This window comes from Apodemus sylvaticus, chromosome 2, assembly GCF_947179515.1.
Source record: "Apodemus sylvaticus chromosome 2, mApoSyl1.1, whole genome shotgun sequence".
NCBI classification, from domain to species: Eukaryota; Metazoa; Chordata; class Mammalia; order Rodentia; family Muridae; genus Apodemus; species Apodemus sylvaticus.
In genome coordinates this window covers 44,823,124-44,836,337 of record NC_067473.1, presented here as the reverse complement: position 1 = coordinate 44,836,337, position 13,214 = coordinate 44,823,124, and positions in this window count along the sequence as shown.

Here is a 13,214-nt window from a genome sequence, read left to right as displayed (position 1 = left end):
TGGGAGGACAGGGGAAGAGAAGGGGGCTTACGGGACTTTCGGGGAGTGGGGGGGCTAGAAAAGGGGAAATCATTTGAAATGTAAATAAATTATATCGAATAAAAAAAAAAAAGAAAGAAAGCAATGTAACAAGGACTCCTGGAAATGGAGGATGCTGAGCCTGAACCAAGCATCTTTTTTAACGAGGGAAGTCTTCCATTGGTGGAGCCATGACACCAAGCCAGACACAAAATATTCAACCTACAACCTGAGGCTGTGGTCAAGATCTATTTCATGAAAGAAGAATAAAAAACAAGAAGAAGATAAAAATTACATTTTGGGCAAGGTAACTGTAGGTTTGATTGACCAAGGTGGGCCAGTATTAAGAAAATATTGTAAAATGCAAAATGTTGCTTATGTTGTTGATGTTATTTTATTATACTGATTCACATATAAATACTATTTTAAAATAAGATTAGTATTTTTCAATGTTTCTTCATTAGAATAATTAAGAATCTAATCTTGATTAAAAAATATTTTGGCACTACTTTCTAGCTTCAGTGTTTCACATGACCAGCAGACAGGAAAGCTTTTTGAAATATATAACCAGGTTATTCATTAAGCACTGCACCTCACTGTGTTCCCCACTATATCAAGCTCCTCAGCTTAATGGAAAATTCACTGGTTGAAGACATAGATTGATGAGCTATATCAACCACCATGTTATGCTATTACCATGTGATAGCAGCTTCTCTGACCAAGGTCTAGAACAGCTCATTTGGGTATAATAATGAGACAATTTGACGATATAAGAATTTAGTAAAACAACATCTGTCGGTTTTCCCATAGGACCTCTATTCCCAGTAATGTGCATTTGACCAGGTTTAGAGTATCAGGCATATAGTCAGCCCCATGTGGCAGGTATCATATCTAACCAGACTGTAGTTAGTTTCTTCAGTTCATGTTACTATTGGACCAGTGCTACAAAGTACCTGGCGAGTTACTATTATAACATATAGAGTCCAGTACTCAACTTTTTTGTTCCCACTATGCTGCATATCACCTTCCAACATGATGAAAGTTAGCATTAAGAGAGTTTTATGGACAGATTCAGATTGATTCCTTAATGTCCTGCCATCAGAATGGATACTGTTTTTAATAACCGGGTATTATCATTAGGTGCCATGAGTTAGGTACCAAGAATAAGGTTCCTGGGCTCTGTCATATAAAGAATTTTAGTTTTGATTGTTGAAAACCTGAATCTATTTTTCAGGTGTGCCTATTTTATATATTTTTCAGTTCTAATGATGCACCTGAGTTTATCAATTTATTTGTATTTCCTTTATAGTTAATTCATGTATTAGCAAGAGAGTTTGGAAAGATATAATGTTGTAGAATATTTCTAACTTATTTACAAAGAGCTGGTCTGGACTTAGTTTCTGTTACAATTTGTGTTTGAAGATATTTGATTTTCGGATGAAACAACATCTAAATTCTGAGCTATGATGAGTTCATGAAACAAGTCTAGAGGTTATCAGACTCTAAAACAAATTCCCTAGATATGTCACCAGTGTAACAATGCAACAATATACAATCTATCTGAGAAAAGATGGCTCTGTCATTTAATCAAAATTAATGATCATTTACTAATTCCAACGGCTATACTCTGTCCTGGTGTATGCAGAATGTAAATTCTCTTGACCTTATCTTCATGGAGTTGGCAATGCAGTTGGGAAAGGCATGTATCTGACCGATCAATATAATTAAAATATAAACCACAGATTGCAAGTAGCAAACCATACTTGGGAGCATAATTCAGTTAGGAGATCAAGTGTCTTGGGATCTGAAAATTAATTTGCAAAAATTATCTAGACATTATTGAGTAGATCATTAGGGTAGTTGGAAACAGATATTTTCCAAACTTGTGGCATTATACTCTCAAGAACTTCAAGAGAGATCAATATGGAATAAAGTTATCCAAAGCATGTAAGGATTCTTCAAGGTAACTGAGGACACAGGATTTAACAGCCTCTAACAGAGCAGACACAAGTCTTTGAGCTTTGTTCACACTTGCAGGCCAGATAGAGAAGCTTTGGGAGCAGGGAGAGGAGACAGCTACTGTGGGAAAAGATTATCGATTACTTGCCTGTGCACTTCTCTGCTGCTCATATCTTTCCTCACTTTGAGCAGTTTCCTCCTTTTCAGGAGGAGCAAAGCCATTGATCCATGACTTCTCTCTGTAGCAAACTGATCAGGCTATTTGCTATGTTTCAGCTGCAATATCTTGAAGCGTCTTCCACACACAGAACCCCTTTCCTGCCTCTGAGTCTTTGTCCTGATATAAGAGCTGCATTAAGTTCCATGTAAATGAGAAAAGCCAACCTTGATGCTGAAATTAATAACACATAGATCACATGACGAAAGCTGTCAGTCATCCAAAGGAGAGTTTCCTCTTCCCCCTCCCAAGGACAGCAGGCTACAAGGCCAATTTGCTTCACAGAGCCTCTGATTTTGTTTGTTGTTTGTTTGAGATGTTTATGAAACTAAGCTGTCGCCAAGACCTTATTGACTGACCCAAACCATTATCTGGATGTTCTTCTTCCGGTTCCTTCTCCATTTTTGTTGCTAGCACTGGCTTTGACTCTCTTCACCTTGGACGCTGTGTGTTGAAGAAGTGAGAGCCACTCTTCATGTGAGTCATTACTGGCTTCAGCATGTCACCTCACCCCTAACCACCTTACCACATAACACAGCTTCTCTAATTCTAACACCTGATTCATTTCATAGCTTATCTTTGTATTTTCTATATATTCGATATATTTGATACATTTCAAATGATTTCTCCTTTCATGGACCCCCCCCTCCTTGAAAGTCCCATAAGCCCTCTTCCCTTCCCCTATTCCCCAGTCAACCCCTTCCTGCATCTCTGTCCTGGTATTCCCCTATACTGCTGCACTGAGCCTTACCAGGACCAGAGACCTCTCTTTTCTTCTTCTTGGGCATCATTTGATATGTGAGTTGTTTCTTGGGTATTCTGAGCTTCTGGGCTTATATCTGCTTATCAGTGATTGCATACCATGTATGTTGTTTTGTGATTGGGTCGCCTCACTCAGGATGATATTTTCCAGTTCCACTCACTTGCCTAAGAATTTCATGAATTCATTCTTTTTAATAGCTGCATAGTATTCACTAGTGTAAATATACACATTACCTGTATCCATTCCTCTGTCGAAGAACATCTGGGTTATTTCCAGCTTCTGGCTATTATAATTAGGGATGCTATGAACATTGTGGAGCATGTGTCCTTATTACATGCTGGGAAACCCTCTGGGTATGTGGCCAGAAGTGGTACAGTGGGATCCTCTAGCAATATCATGCCCAGTTTTCTTAGGAACTGCCAGACTGATTTCCAGAGTGGTTGTACCAGCTTGCAACCCAACCAGCAGTGGAAGAGTGTTCCTCTTTCTCCACATCTGCTACTTCATTGTTAATTATCTTACTGATTCAAAAATCTCAAAAACATCCCCTACCTTAGGAAACATTCATTACAAGAAAACATTTTTGTTACTTATGAATATAGCCATATTCTAATAAGTTAAGGTGCTGTGATAAAAATCAAAAGTTAATCTCTCTTATGTTGCTTCCTTTATAGTCAATGATATTTTAAATATGTCTAAGTAATTCTTGTAAATTGAGTGAGATTATTCTTAGCCCCGGGGGCAAAATAATTCTTTTAAGATCGGGCGGGTGTCTTTAAATGTCCCACATCTCTTATTCAAATGTTTAAAGTGTATGAAATCAAGTTTTTAAAGCACTTCTCTATAACTCTTCAAATAATAATTCCAAGTGGAAAGATCTAATTTGAAACTGTAATTGTCTCTTTTCTACTTCAATACATTTTATAGAATGATGATGGGCTTTAGTACTTTGTTCTGAAACATAGTTATCACATTTTCATATAAAATTTTAAACATTAAAAAAGGTAAAGCCAATTTAAAAATCTTAATACTATATAATATTAAAATATATGTGTACATAATTAGAAAATTAATGCTAATCATGATTACAATTTTTCCTAAGGAGTTCTGTAGGAACTTTTATTTTTAAGGCTTTCTACATCAGAAACAGAGGAAAGTACTTAACAAACCTTTGGCATAACTAACCACAAATAAAAGGTTTCTATGTTCATTCTTCAGTTGAGAGACATATCAATTGTTTCTAGTTTCTGGCTATTATGAATAAAGCTTCTATAACAGAGTTGAGCAAGAGCCCATGTGGTCAGAAAGAGCTTCTTGCCAACTAGAGATAATTTCTGGGTCAATTATGGGGACTTGTGCACACAATTTATCTCCACACTGTGATTCATGTGGTATAGATCTATGTAAGAGGTGTGTGTGTGTGTGTTGTCATAGTCTCTGTGAGTTTATATGGGGCTTGGTCCTGCTGTATCTAGAAGGTCTTGTTTCTTTTACTCTTGTTCTGCCTCCTCTTCTGAAGGGTTTCTTAAACCCTGTGGAGAGAAATTTGATGAAGACATCCTATTTTGGACTAAGTGTTCGAAGGTTCCTCACTCTCTGCATGCTGTCTTGCTGTGGGTCTATTTATTCTCATCTACTAAAGGTGGAAGTCTGAGCTTCAACCAATGATAGCTGAATAATAAACTCATCTATAGAAGAATGCCACCAGAGTCATTTTATGGCTATGTATCTTTAGTAGAACACTAGTATTTAGCTTTTCCCTAGGTCCCTGGGCTATCTGTTATTAGGTTTGTGGTTACCCAAGAAATGACAGGGATAGATTCCATCTCATGAGGTGTGCATTAAATCAAATCATATATTTGTTATTTAGTCGCATGATATTTGTACCATTATTATACTAGAACAACTTGTAGACATATCATCTTTGTAAACTGAACATCTGTAGTTGGGTTGGTGTTTATATTTCTTCTTTGGTAGCAAACAGAGTACCTTCTAGTCTCTTACAATGATGGTTATTTTTTTAATGTAACTTTTAACTTCTTTCTTGACAACTTTAATGTAAGTGAAGATTTATTCTCATGCCTTGAATGGAATTTGGGATGAAATTTCTTGGTGTTTTTAAACATTATTCAGGAATCTTGAATATGTGTGTGTATGTGTGTGTGTGTGTGTGTGTGTGTGTGAGAGAGAGAGAGAGAGAGAGAGAGAGAGAGAGAGAGAGAGAGAGACTCTACATATATGTGTTTTTGTGTATGAATCTTGACAATTGGTATTCGCATGAATTGTCTAAGAGCTCAAAAGACTTTTAATTTGTTTTGAGAGCCTTCTCTATATTACAAGCAGACATTGGACTAGATCCTGAAGCAAAGTAGTGTTATCATAAAAAGTTAAATTTTCATTTGTATTTGGGATATCTAGTAGTGAGATCCTCTCGGATAGCTTCTGTATGGGACTCATCTTCAGAAAGCCAAAGGCACATTTAGAGGTCATGAGTAACCTAGCACTAGGAGAAAACAATGGCTGGAAATTTGGAGTGATTCCTAATGATGAATTGTGTCACTGGTAAGGCCTATATAATGAAGCCTCCTTAGAGATCTCCAAAGAAGTACATATTTTTATTTTCTGGATAGCTCAATATATGGATTCTGTTAGAAGGTAAGCCTGGAAGGAATGAGAATCTCCAGAGCTCTTTCCAAGTGTGCTGTTCCATTTTTCTTTGATGTGAAAAATTAAAGAAGAAAATATTAAGTGAAGATGTCTTTTGGGTTTTTCTTTGATAAGTTTCAGACCACAGACTTTTAGTGATAAGGTTTCTGGGTCCAAGTGTGAACAGAGAGGACAGCCTCATAGGAGAATGTCTAGGGGAAAGGTTCTGATCTCAAGGCACCTGGAAGAAGGCAATCATGGATGAATATATGGTGATAAACTGTTTATCTAGCTACAGGACACTAAGCAGGTATCTGGTGTTTTCTTACAGTGTGGTTACAACCCTATTTTGTCTTAATTTCTGTGTTTAGTATTTCTCTACATACATGAATGTAGACATACATACAAATATATATATATATATATATATATATATATATATATATATATATATATATATATATATATATAATACATTAAAAGCCACGGATATTATCTCTAACTAAAACTATATGTATATTAATATATTTATATACCTATATTTTATATGGCATTACACTGACATCATAATTAATTAAGATTATTGACAGAAGTTATATCACAATTTAGAATGAAACATTAGAGAGATTGAGGTCATCACTTCCTGATACTTTTCTTTTCAATTTGGATTTTTCATAAGCATTCATTCCTGAGGCATTTAAAAAAACAACAACAATGAAAACAGCCCAGGGAAAAACAACCACAAGGTGAAACAGACAAAAAAGTGTGAAAATAGGTTTTCTTCTGTCTCCTTTATAGTAACAGATATTTTTAGGGATATGGCTCTAAAACTAGTACCCCAAACTAGGATGTACTTGTCTCCAATACATGGAGGTATATTGCTATGCATTCATAATTATGATAGGAAAGCGAGTCATAAATGGTCAGTTTTATTACAGCTGGTTATATTCTTGCAGTCACTGGATATGTGCTGGGGAATGAACATAAGCCACTGGAGGATGAAGCACTCATGAGGATGCTGTAAAACCCGGATATCAAGATGGGAATGTTCCCTAGCAGATCCCAGAAAATCTCTCTGGAGTGCCTTTCACGCTGTTTAATATTTTACCCTCTGACTGACCTCAATTACCAGACACAGACACTTGGCCACTCTGTGAGTTGGATATCATTGCAAGGCCCTAGCAGTTTCATGGGACAAACAGAACAAAATGTCTACAGCACTTAAAGCAAATGGCACATACTGTGAGATTTGGTAAGATGTACTTAGATACAGAAATAGATTTTAGGGAAATGCATTTAGTATATGGTTAGATATCAGCAGGATTTAAGTTCATTATATTGATCCCTGAAAATAAACAGAGGGAGTACAATGTCATCCTAAGCACAACTGGCAAGTTGGATTAAAACTTTACAAAAATATTAAGTATGTATATGTATTAAGAACCAGTCTCCCATCCCAGGAGAGCCATCAGTAAGGAGAGGCTACAGCTTTTCAATGACCATGCTTAATATTTAAAATGAAAAGAAAAGAAAAGAAAAAAAGAAAAGAAAAGAGAAGAAAAGAAAAGAAAAGAAAAGAAAAGAAAAGAAAAGAAAAGAAAAGAAAAAAACAACCCAGGGACATGAGCTGGTTGCCATTACAGAGCCAGAAAGAGTCCCTGTTTTGTCTGCTTGCAAGTCAACACCACTGTAAGCCTAGTCATATGACTTCATATCCATGGCAGAAGAACTAAACTCTAGGGGTTAAGATAAACTCATAGTGTCAGAGCCAACCACAGATAAGCTGATTATCATGGAGAACTTAAAGCAAAACAAACCTGAAAACAGGACTAACCCATGTCCTTTTATCAGCAAATGTGCACAGCAGCTGCTGGAAGTCTCATCACAACAAGCAGATCAACAGAAAAGGGAGAACTGTACTGGAAGAGCCCAAATTCTCAAACTTGGCATCTTAACTGAATTTAGCATAGAGAGCATCTGCATGAATTCAAATATGTGTGAATCACAGTAATCACACAAAGTGCTAAATCACACAAAGTGCTAAATCACACAAAGTGCTAAATCACACACATTAAGGTTTATCCAAGCTACCAAAACACGGTGGTCACTGTGGTGTGAATTCTGTGGAGCTTTGCAGAGTCAGACTTCTAATGGCTCAGATTTAACACACACACATACACACAAACACACACACACACACACACACGTAGACACACACTAACACAAACACTTATCCTTTCTAATAACCCACTGTAGTATCTGTAAGGTGAGATAATAAAGAAAAATCATTCATTTTAATATTTAAATCAAACTATTGATAAGGGTTTAAAATAAAAGTCAGTTGAAGAGGAAGACCTTGCCTAAGCCAATATCTTTATCCATATTTTTTTCTTAAATAGTTTCAAAATCAGTCTTTCATTGATATCAAATTCCATTTTCAGTTAAGTATTTTGGAGTGAAAGGTAGGATCCATCCAGTTGTAATCCACATCTGTTCAGTGAGGTTTCACAGCGTTACTTATCAAAGAGATTTTGTTCCTTTTTTATTTATTATTTTTGATTAATTAATGAACTTTATATCCCAACCATAGTTTCCCCTTGTTCCTGTCCTCATGTCTTCTTCCCCACTTCTAGTCCCCTCCCCCCATCCACTACTTCTCCATTTCTTTTCAGAGAGGAGAGGCCTTCCATGGATATCAATCAGCCTTGGCATATCAAGTTGCAGGAAGACTGGGGGCCTCTTCTCCTACTGAGCTACACAACTGAAGCATACATGCAACAGGCTGGGTCAGGTCCATGTAGGCTCGCTGGTTGGTGGTTTAGTCTTTGTGGGCCCCTGTAGGGTCAGGTGAGTTGATATTGTAGGTTTTGTTGTGATGTCTTTGACTACTCTTGCACCTACCTTCCCCTCTTCTACAGGATTCTGCAATGCTCCACCTAATATTTGGCTGTGGGTCTCTTTATCTGTTGTTATCGGTTGCTGCGTGAAGCTTCTCTCATGGGTGTTATGAGAGTCTGCAAGTATAGCAGAATATCATTAAATGTCAGGGTGGGTTTCCTGTCATGGCATGGGTCTCAAGCTGAGTCAGCCGTTGGTTGTCCACTCCTTCAGTTTCTCCTCTATCTTTATCCAGCACATCTAGGCGGGATAAATTGTAGGTCAAAGGTTGGTGTCCTAATACCTCCACTGGAAGTCATGCCTGGTTACAGGACGTGGGGTGGTGAGCTGTGCTAGGCAGCCTGGTCCCAGGATAAGCTCAGGCTTAAAACCTTGTGACTCAGCAGGTGACTACCATCTGCAACTGATGGCAGATATTTGACCATACCCCTTGGGCCCCTGGCTCCTGTCACATAGCTACAGCCTCCTACAACCCCCCGCAGAGAGGTCTGTGGCCATCAGTCACAGTACTCTCACCAAGCACTCCCACATGCAGATAAGGTTTCTGCAAGCTCTCAGACCAAGCCAATGAGAAGGACCTGTGGTCAGACCCTGACCTGCCCCCAAACGGTATATAAGAATCCTATCCAGAAGTAATAAAGGTGTGTGAGAACTACTCCATTGTCTGAGAGCTTCTGTCATAAGAGTTGTAACACTGCTGCTTGGGACGAGGCTGGCTCTTCAGAAATTCCACCTGAAGCTCCTCCACACCTCACCAGCTCATTGGACTCTAGTCTGTCCAGTCTGGCCTGACTCAGGACGGGGAGAAGTGGAGGAACTGAGATTGAGGTGGAGCCCGCTGCAGCAGCAGAGACTCTCTATCTGATCAGATGTTAGTGAAGATCTTTTCCTGTTCTATAGGTTGCTGCTTTGCCCTTTTGACAGTGACTTTTGCCTCACAGATTATACGTTTCATTAGGTCCCATTTGTTAGTGTTGTGGCTGAGTTATTGGTGCTTTGTTCAGGAAGTTGTGCTAATGAGTTCAGGGTTATTCCCCACGTTCTCTTCTATCAGATTTAGTGTATCTGGTTTTATATTAAGGTCTTTGATACACTTGGACTTGTTTTGTGCAGTGATAGATATACATCTACATGTCTTCTACAGGCAGATATTAATGTCATCATCACCACTTGTTGACGATGTTTTCTTTTTCCTATTGTATAATTTTGGTATTTTTGTCACAAAACAAGTGTCCATGGCAGTATGGATTTACTTTTGGGTCTTTAATTAGATTGCATTGATACACCTGTCTGTTTTTTATGCCAATAGCACATTGTTTTTTGTTTTGGGTGTTAGTTCATTTGTTTGTTTTTCATTACTATTGGTCTGTAATAGACCTTGAAATCAGGAATGGCAATATCTTCAGAAGTTCTTTTATTGTACAGAACTGTTTCAGATATTGTGGGTTTTCCGTGTTTGTTTTTCCATATGAAATTAAGTATTGATCTTTTACGATCTGTATTGGAATTGTGATGGGAATTGCATTGAATCTGAAGATCACATTTAATAAAATGGTCAAACCTACCATTCTATGAACATGGGAGATCTTTTCATCTTACGATAACGTCTTCAATTTCTTTCTTCAGAGACATTTTTTCTTTTTTTAATATATATATATTTATTTTCTATATTCTTTGTTCACAATCCAAAAGCTTTCCCCTTCAGTATTCAGACCTTCAGGGCTAATTAATATCCACTTATCAATGATTGCATTCTATGTATATTTTTTTGTGATTGCGTTACCTCCCTTAGGATGATATTTTCCAGTTCCATCCATTTGCCTAAAAAATTCATGAATTCATTGCTTCTAATTGCTGAATAGTACTCCACTGTATATGTATATGTATATGTATATGTATATGTATATGTATATGTATATGTATATGTATATGTATGTATATGATGTATATGTATATGTATGTATATGATGTATATGTATATGTATATGAATATGTATATGTATATGTATATGTATATGTATATGTATATGTATATGTATATGTATATGTATATGTATCCATTCCTCCACTCTCACATTTTCTGTATCCATTCCTCCATTGAGGGATATCTGGGTTCTTCACAGCTTCTGGTTATTATAAATAAGGCTGCTATGAACATAGTGGAGCATGTGTCCTTATTGCATCCTGGGGAATCCTCTGGGTATATGTCCAGGAGAGGTATAGCAGGGTCCTCCGGAAGTGTCATGTCCAGTTTTGTTAGGGACTGCCAGACTGATTTCCATAGTGGTTGTACCATTTTACAATCCCACCAGCAGTGAAGGAGTGTTCTTCTTTCTCCACATCCTACCCAACACCTGCTGTCTCCTGAGTTTTTAACCTTAGCCATTCTGACTGGTGTGAGGTGAAATCTCAGGGTGTTTTGATTTGCATTTCTCTAATGGCTAATGATGTTGAACATTTCTTTAGGTGCTTCTCGGCCATCTGAATTTCTTCAGGTGAAAATTCTTTGTTTAGGTCTGTACCCCATTTTTTAATAGGGTTATTTGATTCCCTGTGTCTAACTTCTTGAGTTCTTTGCATATATTGGATATTAGCCCTCTATTGGATGTAAGATTGGTGAAGATCTTTTCCCAATTTGTTGGTTGCCGTTTTGTCCTTTTGAAGGTGTCCTTTGCCTTACAGAAACTTTGTAATTTTATGAGATCCCATTTGTCAATTCTTGATCTTAGAGCATAAGTTGTTGGTGTTCTCATCAGGAACTTTACCCCTTTGCCTATGTCCTCAAGGGTTTTCCCCAGTTTCTTTTCTTTTTTTTTTTTTTTTAAGAAGTAATTTTTTTATTCGATGTATTTTTTTATTTACATTTCAAATGATTTCCCCTCAGTTTCAGTGTGACTGGTTTTATGTGGCGGCCCTTGATCCACTTGGAGTTGAGCTTAGTACAAGGAGATAAGAATGGATCAACTTGCATTCTCTTGCATGCTAACCTCCAGTTGAACCAGCATCATTTGTTGAAAAGGCTATCTTTTTTCGACTGGATGTTTTCAGCTCCTTTGTCAAAGATCAAGTGACCATAGGTGTGTGGATTCATTTCTGGGTCTTCAATTCTATTCCATTGGTCCACTTGCCTGTCCCTGTGCCAATACCATGCAGTTTTTAATACTATTGCTCTGTAGTATTGCTTGAGGTCTAGGATATTAATTCTCCCAGAAGTTCTTTTACTGTGGAGAATAGTTTTAGCTATCCTGGGTTTTTTGTTATTCCAGATAAATTTGAGAATTGCTTTTTCTTTTTTTTTTAATATTTTTTATTCGATATAATTTATTTACATTTCAAATGATTTCCCCTTTTCTAGCCCCCCCCACTCCCCGAAAGTCCCGTAAGCCCCCTTCTCTTCCCCTGTCCTCCCTCCCACCCCTTCCCAGTTCCCCGTTCTGGTTTTGCCGAATACTGTTTCACTGAGTCTTTCCAGAACCAGGGACCGCTCCTCCTTTCTTTTTGTATCTCATTTCATGTGTGGATTATGTTTTGGGTATTCCAGTTTTCTAGGTTAATAACCACTTATTAGTGAGTGCATACCATGATTCACCTTTTGAGTCTGGGTTACCTCACTTAGTATGATGTTCTCTAGCTCCATCCATTTGCCTAAGAATTTCATGAATTCGTTGTTTCTACTGGCTGAATAGTACTCCATTGTGTAGATATACCACATTTTTTGCATCCACTCTTCTGTTGAGGGATACCTGGGTTCTTTCCAGCATCTGGCAATTATAAATAGGGCTGCTATGAACATAGTAGAGCATGTATCCTTATTACATGGTGGGGAATCCTCTGGGTATATGCCCAGGAGTGGTATAGCAGGATCTTCTGGAAGTGAGGTGCCCAGTTTTCGGAGGAACCGCCAGACTGATTTCCAGAGTGGTTGTACCAATTTGCAACCCCACCAGCAGTGGAGGAGTGTTCCTCTTTCTCCACACCCTCTCCAACACCTGCTGTCTCCTGAATTTTTAATCTTAGCCATTCTGACTGGTGTAAGATGAAATCTTAGGGTTGTTTTGATTTGCATTTCCCTAATGACTAATGAAGTTGAGCATTTTTTAAGATGCTTCTCCGCCATCTGAAGTTCTTCAGGTGAGAATTCTTTGTTTAACTCTGTACCCCATTTTTTAATAGGGTTGTTTGGTTTTCTGGAGTCTAACTTCTTGAGTTCTTTATATATATTGGATATTAGCCCTCTATCTGATGTAGGATTGGTGAAGATCTTTTCCCAATTTGTTGGTTGTCCATCTGTCCTCTTGATGGTGTCCTTTGCCTTACAGAAACTCTGTAACCTTATGAGGTCCCATTTGTCAATTCTTGCTCTTAGAGCATACGCTATTGGTGTTCTGTTCAGAAACTTTCTCCCTGTACCGATGTCCTCAAGGGTCTTCCCCAGTTTCTTTTCTATTAGCTTCAGAGTGTCTGGCTTTATGTGGAGGTCCTTGATCCATTTGGAGTTGAGCTTAGTACAAGGAGACAAGGATGGATCAATTCCCATTCTTCTGCATGCTGACCTCCAGTTGAACCAGCACCATTTGTTAAAAAGGCTATCTTTTTTCCATTGGATGTTTTCAGCCTCTTTGTCGAGGATCAAGTGGCCATAGGTGTGTGGGTTCATTTCTGGATCTTCAATCCTGTTCCATTGATCCTCCTGCCTGTCACTGTACCAATACC